This window comes from Pseudophryne corroboree, chromosome 7 (genome assembly GCF_028390025.1).
Source record: "Pseudophryne corroboree isolate aPseCor3 chromosome 7, aPseCor3.hap2, whole genome shotgun sequence".
Classification (NCBI taxonomy): domain Eukaryota; kingdom Metazoa; phylum Chordata; class Amphibia; order Anura; family Myobatrachidae; genus Pseudophryne; species Pseudophryne corroboree.
In genome coordinates, this window is record NC_086450.1 from 390,338,051 (window position 1) to 390,354,702 (window position 16,652).

The following is a 16,652-nucleotide window of genomic DNA, read 5'->3' on the forward strand; positions in this document are numbered from 1 at the left end:
TTACCGCGGCTGCGTTGGACGGCATGGCGGTTGAACGCCGGATCCTAGCGGATAAGGGTATTCCGGATGAGGTCATTCCTACGCTAATAAAGGCTAGGAAGGACACGACATCTAAACATTATCACCGTATATGGCGAAAATATGTTTCTTGGTGTGAGGCCAGGAATGCTCCTACGGAAGAATTCCATCTGGGCCGTTTCCTTCACTTCCTGCAAATTGGAGTGAATTTCGGCCTAAAATTAGGATCTATTAAGGTTCAGATTTCGGCCTTATCCATTTTCTTTCAAAAGGAATTGGCCTCTTTCCCTGAAGTACAAACTTTTGTGAAGGGAGTACTGCATATTCAGCCTCCTTTTGTACCTCCGGTGACGCCTTGGGACCTTAACGTGGTGTTAAGTTTCATTAAGTCACACTGGTTTGAACCACTTAAAATGGTGGAGTTGAAAAATCTCACTTGGAAGGTGGTCATGTTATTAGCCTTGGCTTCGGCTAGGCGAGTGTCGGAATTAGCGGCTTTATCACATAAAAGCCCCTATCTGGTTTTCCATATGGATAGAGCGGAATTGCGGACCCATCCTCAATTCCTGCCAAAAGTGGTTTCATCCTTTCATATAAACTATTGTGGTGCCTGTGGCTACGCGTGACTTGGAGGATCCCGAGTCCCTTGATGTGGTCAGGGCTTTGAAAATTTACGTGGCCAGATCGTGGTCAGAAAAACAGAAGCACTGTTTGTCATGTATGCAACCAACAAGATTGGTGCCCCTGCTTCAAAGTAGACTATTGCTCGCTGGATCTGTAACACGATTCAGCAGGCGCATTCTTCGGCGGGATTGCCGTTACCTAAATCGGTCAAGGCCCATTCCACTAGGAAGGTGGGCTCTTCTTGGGGCGGCTGCCAGAGGGGTCTCGGCACTACAGCTGTGCCGAGCTACTACTTGGTCGGGTTCAAACTCCTTTGCAAAGTTCTATAAGTTTGATACCCTGGCTGAGGAGGACCTCCTGTTTGCTCAATCGGTGCTGCAGAGTCATCCGCACTCTCCCGCCCGTTTTGGAGCTTTGGTATAATCCCCATGGTCCTTACGGAGTCCCCAGCATCCTCTAGAACGTAAGAGAAAATAAGATTTTAAACCTACCGGTAAATCTTTTTCTCGTAGTCCGTAGAGGATGCTGGGCGCCCGTCCCAAGTGTGGACTACTTCTGCAAGACTTGTATATAGTTATTGCTTAAATAAGGGTTATGTTATAGTCTCATCGGTCTTGGACTGATGCTATGTCGTTTTCATACTGTTAACTGGATAGTATATCACAAGTTATACGGTGTGATTGGTGTGGGCTGGTATGAATCTTGCCCTTGGATTAACAAAAATCCTTTCCTCGTACTGTCCGTCTCCTCTGGGCACAGTTTCTCTAACTGAGGTCTGGAGGAGGGGCATAGAGGGAGGAGCCAGTGCACACCAGATCTAAAGTCTTTCTTAAAGTGCCCATGTCTCCTGCGGAGCCCGTCTATCCCCATGGTCCTTACGGAGTCCCCAGCATCCTCTACGGACTACGAGAAAAAGATTTACCGGTAGGTTTAAAATCTTATTTATTATTATTATTATTACATTTTATTTCATAGGGTGCCACAAGTGTTGTGCAGCGCCGTACAAAGGACAGGACAGGGAGATAAAACTTTGCATTGCAGTAAATAAATAACAGAAATAGAGTACAGTCATTTAGGAGAATTTATTTTATTATAATTATTATTATTAATAGTGCAAGCTGAACAATGTGCACAGTTGACACACACAGGCAGGCGCTTCACCCGTGATGAGTGTAATAGCATGCTTCTATAGTGACCTCTCCGGCATGAGACGGTGCAGCTCTGTTGCGCTCAGGTGCTTCCTGTCAGTTTAACTATGTGCGCGCTTGGCTCTCCAGTCCTCTCCCTGTCCAGCTCATAAGTGCTCCCTGTCTGTACCCGGTGTCCTGATGCTCACTTTCTGTACCAGGCGTTAAGCTGGTCCCTGCATGCACCCGTCTCCTCACCCCTCCCCCCCCGCAGCCAAAGGGCAGGGATGTAACTAGGGTGGTGCGGGCAGGACCCGCAATGCTCGCCCGCCGCCGCAAAACTTCCTATTGCTGGACTGCTAGTGGTATATATAGAGTGGGGGCTGCGCAGTCAGTAAGCAGATGGAGGAGGAGGAGGAACGGAGCACCTAACGACCATGGACAGCGTAACAGGCTCACACAGCTTATGGGTAAGCTCATTGCCAGTGGGATCCATCTCTGTCTGACACTCTGGAAAGTCCTGGCCCGGACTTGCACAGGAGTGGCCTGGTGGCATCTGGTAGCCTAGCACTGCCTGCTGGCAGTATTGACCTAATCCCCCACTCACTCAGCCCAGTGTTTCCCCCCTCCCACCTCTAACTCACTGCCCCCTCCCATAATGCCCAGTGCCTCCATTCACAAAGTGCCCAAGCATCCAGCCCAAAGTCCCTCCCACCATCTCACTGACCACCCTTCCTAGTGTCTCCCATCCTGACAGCCCACTGTATCCCCCTTTCCCTCCCCAATGAGCCCACTGCCCCAATCTAACTGACCTCAGCAATAATCCCCCCAGCCCTCCAGTCACAGTGTCATTGTCCCCCTCATTCAGCCCAGTGTACCCCCTTCTCCAGCCTAGTGTGTGCCCCCCCTCCCAACACCATGTCATTGCCCACTTCCCATCCTGCCCCGTTCTCCCTACATATCACCCACTGCCTCTCTCCCCTGTACCCTCTACCTGGCTTCACCCACTGACCCTCCCTGTCACCCTCTCCCTCACTTCCTCTTCCTGTCACCCTCTCCCTGTCAATTACTGCCTTTCACGTCACTCTGTCATCCTCTGCCTCACCCACTGCCTTAATCTCCCACTCGCTCCCCCGTCACTCACTGGCTCGTGGATCACGCATTCCCTTTGAGGCCATGCCCTTTGTTGCAAGACGCCTTCAGCGTGCACCAACACCCATCCTGTCATGGTGGCTCCCCTGTCATTTTGTTTTGGATCCACCCCTGAGTATAGGTAACGAAGAGCACCACAATTCTCAAAACATAATACAGCTAAGATGTAAGTAGCGAGGGAGTAATCATCGTACTACTTGGGGCTGGCGGCCATAGATAGAGATGAGCCTTTACCAGCAGCAGAAAAAGCGGGTAAAGATGGTCACTGAGTAGGAGAGAGCTGCGAGTGAAATGTGTCAAGAAGAGGGCTTTGACAACAAGAGGAAAAAGGGCCCTGCTCTGAAGAGCTAACAATCAAGTGGGGAGGGGCGACAGACAGATGACATGAGGTGCAAGCAAGCGGGAGGTAGCCTGATGGCAGTATGTAAGCAAAGCAGAGATGGTCAAGGCATGAGGTAGGGGGATGGAGGAGCAGCCTAAGGACTAGGCTATGCATCGGAAGGGTATGCTTCGATGAATAGGTGGGTTTTCAGTGCCCGTTTGAAGCTTTGCAAGGTCGGGGAGAGTCTAATGGAGCGGGGAAGCGCGTTCCACTGAAGGGGTGCAGCACGGGCTTAATCTTGAACTCGTGCATGGGAAGCAGTGACCAGGGTAGAGGAGAGGCGATGGTCATTGGCCGACAGTAGTGGGCGGGAGGGAGTATGAAGGTAGAGGGGGTTGGAGATGTAGGGAGCAGTGGAATTAGAGATGGCCTTGTATGTGAGGGTGAGGGGTTTGAAGAGGATTCTGTAAGGGAATGGGAGCCAGTGTTATAGAGCTCCAGTCCATCTCTGGCTTCTGACCAGTGGTGCCAGATAGCTGCCTCGTGACTTTTTTTAAATGCACTAGCTAATATTTTCTATTGTCGATATCATAAGTGATAGATAATCTTAATTTCAGAGCGGTCTTGATAAATTAATCCTTTAACTTGTTTACCATGATATGTAATTATTGAAAACTCTATCAAAAGAGTTAACATATGACCTTTTTTATTTATATATGATATATGAATTTACACATATATGCATATATAGAATGATATAAATGATAAATGATCACTTAAAATGACAGTATTATCAAAAATACATGTGTTTAATTATTTAGATTTACATGTTTAGTTATGCAAGAATGCCTAAACAAATTGTCTACTTAGCTTTTTTCTGTTCCATATTATCTGCTTCAGTTTATATTTTGTTGCCCTCCTGGTTAGAGAATACATTTTATATGGTGTCTGTGTCTAATATTACATCCCCTCTCCCCATTCCATCACTTCTCTTTCTCCTACTGAAGGTTGGACAGGTAAACAGGGAAGCGATTCTCCACTTTAAAAAAGCGGACTTAAGCAGGGTACACAACTGAAAGCTTTATTGGCAGATATACACTGACCAACCGGGATATGGTCTTTAGGTCGACAGTAAGTAGGTCGATACTGTCTAGGTCAACCACTATTGGTCGATAGTAAGTAGGTCGACATGGTTTCTAGGTCAACAGGGACTCTATGTCGACATGTTCTAGGTCGACATAACAAAAGGTCGACATCAGTATTTCACTTTTTTCATTTTTAGAACTTTTTCATACTTTCCGATCCACGTAGACTACAGTTGGGAACGGTAACCTGTGCTGAGCGCAGCGAAGCACCTTGCCCGAAGCATGGCGAGCGAAGCAAGCCATGCGAGGGAAAATGGTGCACTAATTGGGGTTCCTCGTCACTGTACAGAGAAAAGGACACACAAGAAATAAAAAAAACATGCTGTCGACCTTTTCTCATGTCGACCTAGTAAATGTCGACCTAGAGTCCCTGTCGACCTAGAAACCATGTCGACCTACTTACTGTCGACCAATAGTGGTGGACCTAGACACTGTTGACCTATGTCTTATCTACCTAACATACCACACCCGACCAACCATCACTACCATCAAAAGATGTATTTGATGTGAGGACACTGCTCAAATGGTCTATTCATGAAGCAGTGAAAAAAGTGGAAAAGTGAACCAGTGGAGAAGTTGCCCATGGTAACCAATCAGTTTGAGGTAACATTTCTAATGTGCACTATATAAAATTATAGAGAGCGGGGGCGTGGTCTGGCTGCTGAAGGAAGCAGCTGTGTGTTGGCAGAGCTCCCGGGCCTCACGAAATAAAGCTCATAAACCCATACCCACCTGCAGTCTTTATCCTGCCCCAATACCTTCTGAGCCCTCACTACACCCCTGCTGAGTCCCCCGAGGCGCCGCGGAATCGGGGAGCAGTTTTAACTGCTCCCGCGGGTTGCGGCCCACGGGGACCATAGAAGCCGGGGCCTCGATTTCTACACAGAGCCGGAGGTGGTTCCGGGACCCGTCGCTTGGGATGTAAACCTCCCCCGGAAGTCCGGACCTCCCGCTACCGCTAGCCGCTGACCGCGACCACATATATCTCCCCGCTGCACCCACAGCACTCCTGCCTGACGGAGGTCGGAGGAGACGCCGCGCGGGGCTGAACTACCTGGAGCCCGGCGGCCATCTTGGAGACGGGCTCTGAGGAGAGCTGGGAAATCGGGGACCGAAGAGGAGTCTTCCTCCCGCCTGGACACATCCCTGGCACCCCAGAGGCAGAGTCTACACCTGCATATATCGAGGGACGGCGGCAGACAGAAGGGGAAACCGCGGGACGTGGCAGCGGCGACGGAGCTCTGACGCACCCGGGGTCCAGACGGAGGCGACGGCTGGTAGGTCTCTTCCGGCCTGCCGGTCCCTCGTTTCCCGGCGGCCCCACTGCACCCGCTACACCCCCCTCGCTCCTAGTAACCTAAATAAAAGGCGCTCAAATTGGGCCTGACATCCGAGGCCCTCACATCTCTCCTCTGCATCCGAGGACAAAGAACGGAACCCTAACGGAGGCCCGGCTGTGAGTTCCGGGACCGGAACGGGACGCCGTGGACCCCAAGATCCTGAACCACGTGTGGTAGGCCTAATTACAATAACATACACCAGCAAACAAGACACAGGGGTATTGATTATTTAATACTAAAAACCCTAATGACACGAAGCACATTGAGGTGAACACACCCTCTGGAGACCCTGCACCACTTATCGCCTCATATCCCATTAGGCCTGCAGAATCCCAGTGAGGTCTCTTTACAAAGCATAGATTTACTATCATACCTCCTGAGACCAGCAACCCCTAAACTACAGAGACTGTGCCCTCTGAGATTAATGTCCTGAGTTGGAGCTCCCTCTAGTGGCCTATCTATATACACAGTTATACACGTGTCACTCAAGCCCCCTTGTACTTTCACAAGAGAATCTGTAAAGGAGGTGGGCCGTTCCCTGGGAACTGGCAATGCAGACACCTTATGTCTGCCTTCACACCGCCGAAGAAACAAGAACCGACGCCTTCTATATGCCTAAAATTATAATACCAACCACCGATTAATGGCGTGCTAGTGCCATTCCACTGGGAGTCACCATGCTATAGGCACCTCATAACGCACCAAGCAAAGCCAAATCTACACTTATGATAGCTCTCGCAACCAAGTACTCATCAACTCATTCTTAAGCATGGTTAGATCCTGGGGAAAAAAAAAAAAAAGAGGTAAAACCACACAACCTAAGGAGACCGCGACCCAACCGGGGATGAGACCGTTCCTACAACCTACCCCCACAAGGCTATCTGAAAACCTCTCCCCCTCCAGCCCATCTTCCTGCCATTCGGCTTCCTCCGCTTCCCCGTCAACGATGGAGCAACCTATCTTACACACTCACAGTGATACCGCTCTTCAAGATATCCTGCAATTCATGAAAACACTACCAACTAAACAGGATATCCAAGATACCATGCGAAGAGAGCTGGCATCAATCAAACAAGATATCTCACAGCTCTCTGAAAGGGTAAACACACTGGAGGAACATCGAGACTCCACTGATAAATTCCTGGGGTCCTTAACAGACGCCATAAAATCCCAGTCAGACGAGATAAGAGTGCTACGGACCCGTGTAGTGGATTTAGATAATAGAGGGAGGAGGAATAATATTCGGGTGAGAGGGGTTCCGGAAGAAGTCCCCCAGACAGGCATAGTGGATGCCTTGACGATGATCTTCAATACTATTATGGGCAAAGACCCATCCACCGCCATAACATTTGATAGAGCTCACCGCGCTCTAAAACCAAGGGGGCTCTCCTCCGATCGACCCCGAGATGTCATATGCCGCCTGCATTATTACTCCCAGAAGGAAGAAATCATGAATAAAGCGCGTCGTATTGATGACTTAAATTACAATGGCGACCCTATCTCCATTTTTCAAGACCTCTCCTGGCACACCCTACAACAAAGGAAGATTCTTCGCCCCTTGACAGATGAACTCCGCAAGCGACAGCTGAAATATAGATGGGGTTTCCCTTTCAACCTACAAGTATCTTCCTCTGGCAAAATACACTCTCTCCACACCATTTCTGACCTCCCAACCTTCTGCTCCGGTCTCGGCCTCCCATCTTTAAAGATCCCAGACTGGGACTTTGCCCCCCCAGATCTACACCCACCACAGCCATCTAGAGGAGGGGAACCATGGCAAGTGGTCAACAGTGCTCAAAAGAAACCCTCAAACCCACTTTCTCCACGTCAGGATCATCCCCCCGCCTGAAGAAATTACTTCCCACTATCTCGCTGAATGAACTCTGCGGCTCTCTGTGAGAGAACTGACTATCTGGACTTTAAGGTACCGGGTGAGACAAGCCAAACATGGCATAGTGCCAACTTGACCTCGTTGTATTGTACCCCACTCTTCCCCCCCCCCCGGTTTTGTTCTCGAACCCAGAGCTCGGCGACGAGACTCTTTTAGAAGATGAGTACCTAGATCCATTGATAAATATCATTATCGGTTATTGTAAACCTTATTTAATTGGTTTTGCACTATCGCAATGTTTATACTACAATAGTGCTTGTAGGGGTGACTCCCTTACCCCGTTCCCGCATACGGCCGTCGTGCCCCATGGGGATGCTGGTTAATATACCTACCAACTTCCCCATTGCGGATGTCACTATGTTTATGATGTTTATATTCTTTGTAACCTGTTTTTTTTTTCATTCTCTTTCTCTTCAAGGTTTCTTTAACCTTTTTACTTCTTCTTTGGTGAACTGTCCGAGTTCTATGCCTCTTAGTGTGGTGATATAGTGTGATGTCTACTTCAAAAGTAATTAAATTTACTTCGATCAATGCAAAGGGACTCAATACCCCCGAGAAAAGGTCCCATTTACTTCGGACACTGAGATCTGATAAGGTAGATGTAGCTCTAATTCAGGAGACACACTTTAAGATCTCCGCTCGAGGACCCTCTTTAGTAAATCAAAGATATCCCTTAGCTTTCTACTCCAATAACCCTGACAGTAAATCAAAGGGAGTCGCCATAATTTTTTCCAAGGCCCTCCAAATATCTAATGTCTCGGTCCATAAACTTGTTCCAGGAAGGTTGCTAGTAGTCCAGTGCACTATATTTTCCCAAACATACACTCTCATATCCCTCTACGCGCCAAATCAAGGCCAAGTACCCTTTTTCCGATCCTTCCTTCCCCGACTTGAAGCCCTTTCAACAGGTATAACGGTGTTGGGAGGTGACTTAAATTGGTCCATGGATCCTTCTGTAGACACTTCTCCCCCAGCCCCGAGATTCTCTGAACACAAACATAGACAGGTTAGGAAGATCTTCCATGAATCCCAACTGGCTGATTCCTGGCGGGTCACACATCCCACAGATAGGGACTTCTCCTTTTTCTCTCACCCACATCAGGTTTACTCACGCCTTGATTATTTATTCTTGGGCCATAGACACCTCCCCCTAATTGTAGAAGCCTCTATAGGCTCCATCACGTGGTCTGATCATGCCCCAGTATTTCTATCCTTATCGACCCCCTCCCGAGCCCCCGGTCCTTGGACCTGGCGCCTCAATGAATCACTCTTATACGATACATACTGCAAATCAGAACTGGATAAGGCATTGTCTGACTACTTTGATATCAACGATGCAGGAGAGGTGTCTAAAATTACGATTTGGGAGGCCCATAAATGTGTTATACGGGGTAAACTAATCCAATTAGGCTCATTTATGAAGAAAAATAGTCAGGCCTTGACCACTACATTGTTACATAAAATTCACGCCTTAGAAACCCGCCACAAATCCTCCCTGACTCCATCAGATTTGGTGGAGTTGTCTGCGGCCCGATCACAACTTCGAAAGATCCTTAATAACAAAACTCAAGCCACTTTACGCAGATGTAATAGTAAATACTATAAGTGGGGGAACAAACCAGGTAGACTGTTGGCCCAAGCACTTAGATCTCAGAGACTGGCCTCCTTCATCCCCTCAATGAAAAACAACACAGGCTCCACATGCTTTAAATCTCCGGAGATAGCAACATGTTTTAAAAACTATTATAAATCCCTATACAACCTGGGTAACCCTTCCCAGACCCACGATCCCCTCTCCAACATGTTGAGAGCCAGGAAATACTTAGCCGATGTAGCATTTCCTCAACTATCACAATCCGCTCGAGAATCTTTAGAAATACCTTTCACTTTAAATGAGGTGGAACATATCATTTCTATCGCCCCCCTACGTAAAAGTCCAGGCCCAGACGGTTTTACAGCCACCTATTATAAGATGTTTAAAGAAGTTCTCGCTCCCAAACTATTGCAGGCTTTCAACTCCATATCTGCCGATACCCACTTTTCTAGACAATCACTTGAAGCACATATCACAGTAATTCCTAAACAAGGGAAGGACCCCTCAATATGCTCCAGTTACAGGCCAATCTCCTTACTCAATCTAGATCTCAAATTTTTCGCGAAGCTGATGGCTCTTAGACTAAATGACTTCCTCCCGTCGCTCGTTCATAACGACCAAGTGGGCTTTGTACCCGGTCGTGAAGCTAAAGATAATACGACTAAACTCCTCAATCTAATCCATTTGGCCTCTAGCAGTAAAACATCCACTGTATTATTGTCCACAGATGCCGAAAAGGCCTTCGACAGGGTAAGTTGGGACTTCATGAGAGCGGTGCTGGAGCATATTGGGTTGGGCCCTCGAGCCCTCCATAGAATATTATCTCTGTATACACAACCATCAGCTAAAGTACGGGTTAACGGGACCCTCTCTGATAACTTTTCTATCAGTAATGGAACGAGACAGGGATGTCCCTTGTCCCCCCTGATTTTCGTCCTTTGTATTGAAGCCCTAGCTAGGGCGATCAGGGCTAATGACAAGATTAAAGGACTACAAATAGGAGATATAGATTATAAACTGGCCCTATTTGCAGATGACCTGCTAACAACGGTCACAGACCCGACACTTTCGCTCCCCAATCTGATGAGCGAACTGGACACCTTTAGTTCCATGACAGGTTTTAAAATTAACACATCCAAATCCTTCGCCCTTCATATCTCCGTCCCCCATTCGGTCTTAACCGATTTGAAAACTACATTTCCCTTTCAGTGGAGAGACTCACACATCACTTACCTGGGGGTTCAACTGTCCAGCGACCCCTCACGTCTATTATCACTGAACTTCCACCCTATTCTCAAAGCCATCAGAAACGACTATTGCAGATGGCAATATCATAACCTCTCTTGGCTAGGAAGAATTAACGTTGTAAAGATGAATACGTTACCCAAATTGCTTTATCTCCTTCAGACCTTACCAATCCAGATCCCCGACTCCTGGTTCCAGACTGTGAGATCTTTGATTCAGCAATTCATTTGGTGTCGTAAGAGACCCAGGATCAGTAGATCTATCCTGACTCGACCACCTCAAAAAGGGGGGTTCTCGCTCCCAGATATTAAAATTTACTACCAAGCAATCCTCTTAAACAGAGTCTTGGACTGGACCAGGAGCCGAGAGATTAAACAATGGGTGGTCTTGGAGAGTTTATGCATACAATTGTTCCCAGAAATATTCCCATGGCTCCCGATCTTGCCCAAATTACAACGCCCTCACCCGACCATCACTCCTACACTTTCTTTCTGGAAGGGGATACGACGAAGACCATATATTTCCTCTGTCTTTGGCCCCCTCACCTCCTTTCTTAGCAACCCAAACTTTCCACCTGGCCTCTCACTGGGATATTATCAAAATTGGGCGCTAGAAGGACTCTTTAGAGTGGGGCAGTTGGTCCACCCATCTGGGATTAAACAGTTCTCGAAGATACGGGAGAAATGGGAGATCCCACAGACAGATTTCTGGAAGTTCCTACAGGTCCGACACTTCCTATACACAGATAATGTATATCGTGAGGCCTCAAGGGAGCTGACCGCGTTTGAAAAAATGTGTGTGGCTCCTATGACTCCCGTACACACTATCTCCACCCTATACAAACTCCTAAGTACATCTGACTCCCTGACACCTCCCCATTTTATTCAAAAATGGGAGAGAGATCTAAACATCTCACTCTCAGACAAGGAATGGAGCTCCATCTTTCTTAAAACACATAAGAGCTCCATCTGTATCCAGGTTAGAGAAACGCAGTATAAGATCCTGATGAGGTGGTATAGACACCCCACTCTCTTACACGTCATCTCCCCATCCATATCACCTACCTGTTGGAGGTGTCACGGGGACCTAGGCTCTCTGCTACACATTTGGTGGACCTGCCCCCCTATAAAAAACTACTGGGACGACGTAATTTCTACCTCTAGTGCTGTTTTACATTCTCCCGTCCCATCTGATCCGGCCTTTTGGTTATTAAATCATTCCACCACCCCAATCTCTACCTACAAGTCATCACTATTAAGACACCTTGGCAATGCCGCACGAGCAGTGATCCCCACAATGTGGAAATCTCCCAGTCCCCCCACAAGACATACCTGGTTTTCTAGACTAGATTATTACATGAACATGGAGGATGTCTTAATGAGCGCTGAAGACAGGCGCTCGGAATTTAATGCTCTGTGGTGGCCCTGGATAGAATATAAAACATCGGACTCATATAAGACTTACATTTCCTCTGTAAAATAGAACAGAAGACGGAAATACCACCCTGACTCAACCTGTATAGGGTCCTAGACGAATAAACTTAATCATTAAAACATTGCACATATCCTACTCTCCTTTCCACAACATACTTGGTTCAGTCACCTCACCTTTGTGATGTTCTCTTTCTCTTTTCTCATTTTATACATTTATTCTTTATTTTACTTCTTTAACCCAAAATGTTAATGCAGACTACAACTGTATAGAATATGCGATTCCAATATGTATATGCTCATGTTGACACTCCATCTCGCTTTGATTGTTACCCAGAAATGTTTATAACCTGTTGTAAGTCTGTATTGTTACAATAAAAACAGATTATACAAAAAAAAATTATAGAGAGCAGCTGATTGGTTGCCATGGGCCACTTCACTTCTCCGCAATTTTCGCTACTTTATGAATAGACCACTTTCACTCCATATACACTGGCAGATTGTCATAGTGAAATGTGACAAATCAACTAGCAATTTAACGGCTGGACTTCTAAGGATCTGGTCAGGGCTCCTGTTAAACCAGGTGCCCACTGGTGGCTCCTGCTGCACCTGCTGGTGGGTCACTCCTGCTGGTGGCTTCCTCTGACCAGTTCTCACTTTGCAGCAAACGCTGGTGGCTCTCTCCTGCTGACCAAAGCTCCCGCAGGCCAGGGCTCCCGATGGTTACACACCCACACAGCCCCCCCAGATGGTCACACAGCACCACCCAAAGCACTCGCAAAACCCCTACCCCTGCCCGACGGTAACAACATCACAGCATGAATATTTAAAACAACATATACACATAGCCAACAATACTGGGCTAAATAGATGTGAAAACAAAAAGATTATAATGTATACTCATTAATGCACTTCAAAGGCCATTTGTGCTATATCCTGGATGTTTATCTTATGTACACAGGGTTGGACTGGCCCACAGGGGTACAGGGGAAACCACCGGTGGGCCCCACTACCTGGGCCTCCTCCTCCTCCTCTAGTGATCAGGTTCCAGACTGTGTTCTTGAATTATACATTATACATACGTTACCTTATACTGCACAGGACTATGATGTATTCTCTACAGTGCATTGCAAATATTTACCTTGTACATTATCATGCACGCACTAGCAGTATTTATATATTTATGAAGGGGCCCAGCCCATGCACTCACTAATGGTTAGGCAAACCAATGTAGCCGCTGGCCACACCCCCTCTGGAGACTGACCAACCCCTAAACATGGGCCCCTCCCATTGCATTCCACGGTGGGCCCTTCATGCCCCAGTCTGACACTGTATGTACAGTATGTCTAGGGTCTGCTGATTAGGCTTTGCAGGCTGTACAGCACAGCACCTTATCCTGCATACAAGGGCCAATATTTACTAATATTCGTATTTGAGTCAGTTTGTGTAGTGTTTTAACTCGTTTTGAATCGGGTGCATTTTCATGCAACTTTTTGAAACTATATACGCAAAGTTACGAAGCAGTCGACTTTATGGTTTTCGTGTTTTCCGATGTCGATGCCAGTCGTTTTTTTGGGGCACATTTACGGCCGTCATTGTCGTTTGCGTACGTGTTTTTGTTGTTTTTGTTGGTTTATTTTCTAAGTTAAACGCGGCAGGGTTTTTTTTAAACCCCGGCCGCATTTTTACTTTTAGTTTCGTTTTTCATCCCGGTTCGTGATTGGTTGTGTTTCAGATGTAGGAGTGTCTGTTCGCAACCATATAAATACGCCCCAAACCGTCCGCACCTCGTGGGTTTAGTTAGTGGTGAGGAGGGCGGTTGTGCTGTGGAGGTAGGTGAGTTTTTGGTTTGGTGAGGAGTGTTGTTTGCGATTTCTGAGTGTAGTAATGTGTTTGAAAGTAGTCTTGTGATTCTTGTAGTCTTGTTTTTTGTGGTTTTGTCTAATTTTTTGTCCAAGTATTTTTTATTTATAGTCCCTTGTCAGTGAGTGTGTGTGTGTGTGTGTGTGTGTGTGTGTGTGTGTGTGTGTGTGTGTGTGTGTGTGTGTGTGTGTGTGTGATTTGTGCAGTGGTAGAGGAGGAGTGTGTTGTTTGTTTGTTTTCTGTGTTAAGTGTTTAGACACACAATTATGTGTGACTCAGAGGTGGGTGAGGTGGAGGGTGTGAGGGGGAGGAGGTCGGTCAGGTGGAGGAGGTGAGTGTGAGTGAGGTTGGTGAGGTGGAGGAGGTGGGTGAGGTTGCTGCAGCAGCCTCAAGTGACAGTGATAGTGACAGTCAGAGAGCTCCACAGCCACGCACCACTACTAAGACTGGGCGGAATGTCAAGTTTAGTTATGCAGAAAATGTGGCATTGGTGCGGGAGCTGATGAAGTATCAGCGGCAGCTATTTGGGCCTGAATCCGCCAAGGTGCCAACACGGAAGAAGACGGTGTTGTGGGCGAAAGTTGTTGCTGCTGTCAATAGTGAGGGGGTGGTCAAGCGGACGGAGGACACGTGCCACAAACGGTACTATGACATAAAGCGACGTGTCAAGTCCAAAATGGCCAAGGAGGCGAAGTCGGCTTGAAAAACCGGTGGTGGGCAGCCCTATATTGCAAGATATCTGGAGTGTGAGGAGCCCATGCGGAGTGTAATACCTCCTGAAGTAGTCTCTGCAACCCATGTCTGGGATTCAGATAGGCCCAGGAAGAATGGTGAGCATGTGTATTTGCATTAACATTCTATGACCTTATTTTTTTATTTTTTTATTTTCAAATGTGTGTCATGTGACGTTGCATATAACTCCCATCTTCAAGTGTGTGTCAGCAAATACATTTTTTTTTGTAATGTTTTCTACAAAAGCCAATGTAACATCTTACTTTATTGTATGTCATGTGTTTTTTTTCTGTATATTTTCCATGTGTAGTTTGGACTTGGTGTGTCATTGAATTGTCCAGCAATAATGTTTTCCTTTTGCACATTTTTAAGTTTTTAATTTGGACTATGTTTTATATTTAGGTTATCCATGTGCAATGTTGCAAAAACAGTGGTTGTCATGTTAGATGCTGGAGTAGTGGGAAGTGGTTTGTAAACCACTTACATGTGTAATGTCATTATTACTGAATGTAATAATTTTCTTTTAAAAACCCACTATTTGTTTGTTCAGTTTGAGTCTGTATTTGTACCCTGACATAACACTGCAGTCTAATTTTTTTTTTTTTTTTTTTTGGGGGGGGGTTTGTTTGTTTTTGGCTCATATAGTGGTAATGTGTGTTTGGAGTGCCACATCACAGAGCAATTTCTATATTGCATCTGTAAATTTTTTCCTTTCATTACAAAATGAAGATGTGTGTTTTTGGTTGTTAGTGTATGTAATTTTACTTGTGTCCTATGTCTGTGTCCTGTACATGTTTTCCTGTGTTGCACTTTCCATAGTGCATATGGCTATTGGACAATGTTTATTGTTTTATGTAGTGGTTTTTTGGTTTACGGTCCTTATGGGTTTTTTTAAAATAAAACAAGCCTTTTTTAAAGAATTAATGTTTATAAGCATAATGGGTGGATCTATCAACAATAGCATGAATACATGAGATTTTATTTTGGTTTTACAGTGTTGGAAAAAAGCAGCACTGGTCGTCCTACAGTTACTCCCATGACATCTAATGATGATGACGCTGCGGAAGCAGGTAAAGTGTCCATTGTAGTATAGGGTATGTTTGTAAAGGAATGGCCATAACAAAATTTAACTTTCAATACTAGGTCCATCAAAAGAAGTCTGGAGCAGCAGAAGTCGGACTTCTATAACACACTACCAAAAAAAACATGTGGCAGCAAAGAAAGCAAGGTCTGATGTCAAGGGCCAACCACAGCAGGCTACCCCGCCACGAAGATTATCGACAGTATGTTCGGTCCCCCCACTCCAAATTTTGGACACACCTCCAAGACGTGAACCACACTCCCCTCATCTTGATTGTGCGTATCAAACTGAAATAAATTTAATAAATTTCAGATCGTAATAAAACTTTTACTTAAACGCATTAAGTCAAAACACATCAAAATCTGATATACTTATCGAAGTCAGTAAAACATGAAATGGAATCCTAGCAAAAGGGCCTTGTCCACATCCTGTAAAGATATGTATTTCCACTTCAGCCATACAGTAGCACATTGTGTGTAAGATGCTGCAACAGAAACTCATATTTAATTTTGGAAAATAGTAAGGTTGTTAAACAAATTTTCACATGTGTGTTTGACCTAACATTGCCAAATACATATAAAAACATTACTATGTTTGTTTTTGAAAAGCTATTATGGATTACAGTGTGTTTTTATGGTGGAGTATGTCTGATCTACAATAAAACTAATGTGTTTGTTTTCACAATGAAGTAACCAGACACATTTGCCACAAACAGGCATATGTATGTATTTAAGTTATGAGTGATGATGTTGCTAGGCAGGATATCTGAAAGCAACAGTCAATGACATGTGTTCCATGTGTAGTGATTTGTTATAATTTTTCAAACATATGGATAGCTAACGGATCATTTTTCTAAATTTCAGCTTCTAGTCCTGGTAACAGCATCCCTCCGCAACAACAGCAACACAGTGACAAGGATGAGACAATCATGTTAGAAATGCAGCCATTAAGCCAAGTAATCAGGCCCCCAGCACCTGTGAGTACACCACCACAGCAAAGCACACCACCACCACAACACAGCCCAACAACACCAGTAACACAAGGCCCTGATCACGTGTTTTGGAACATTTGGGCTAGACAGCAGGCCA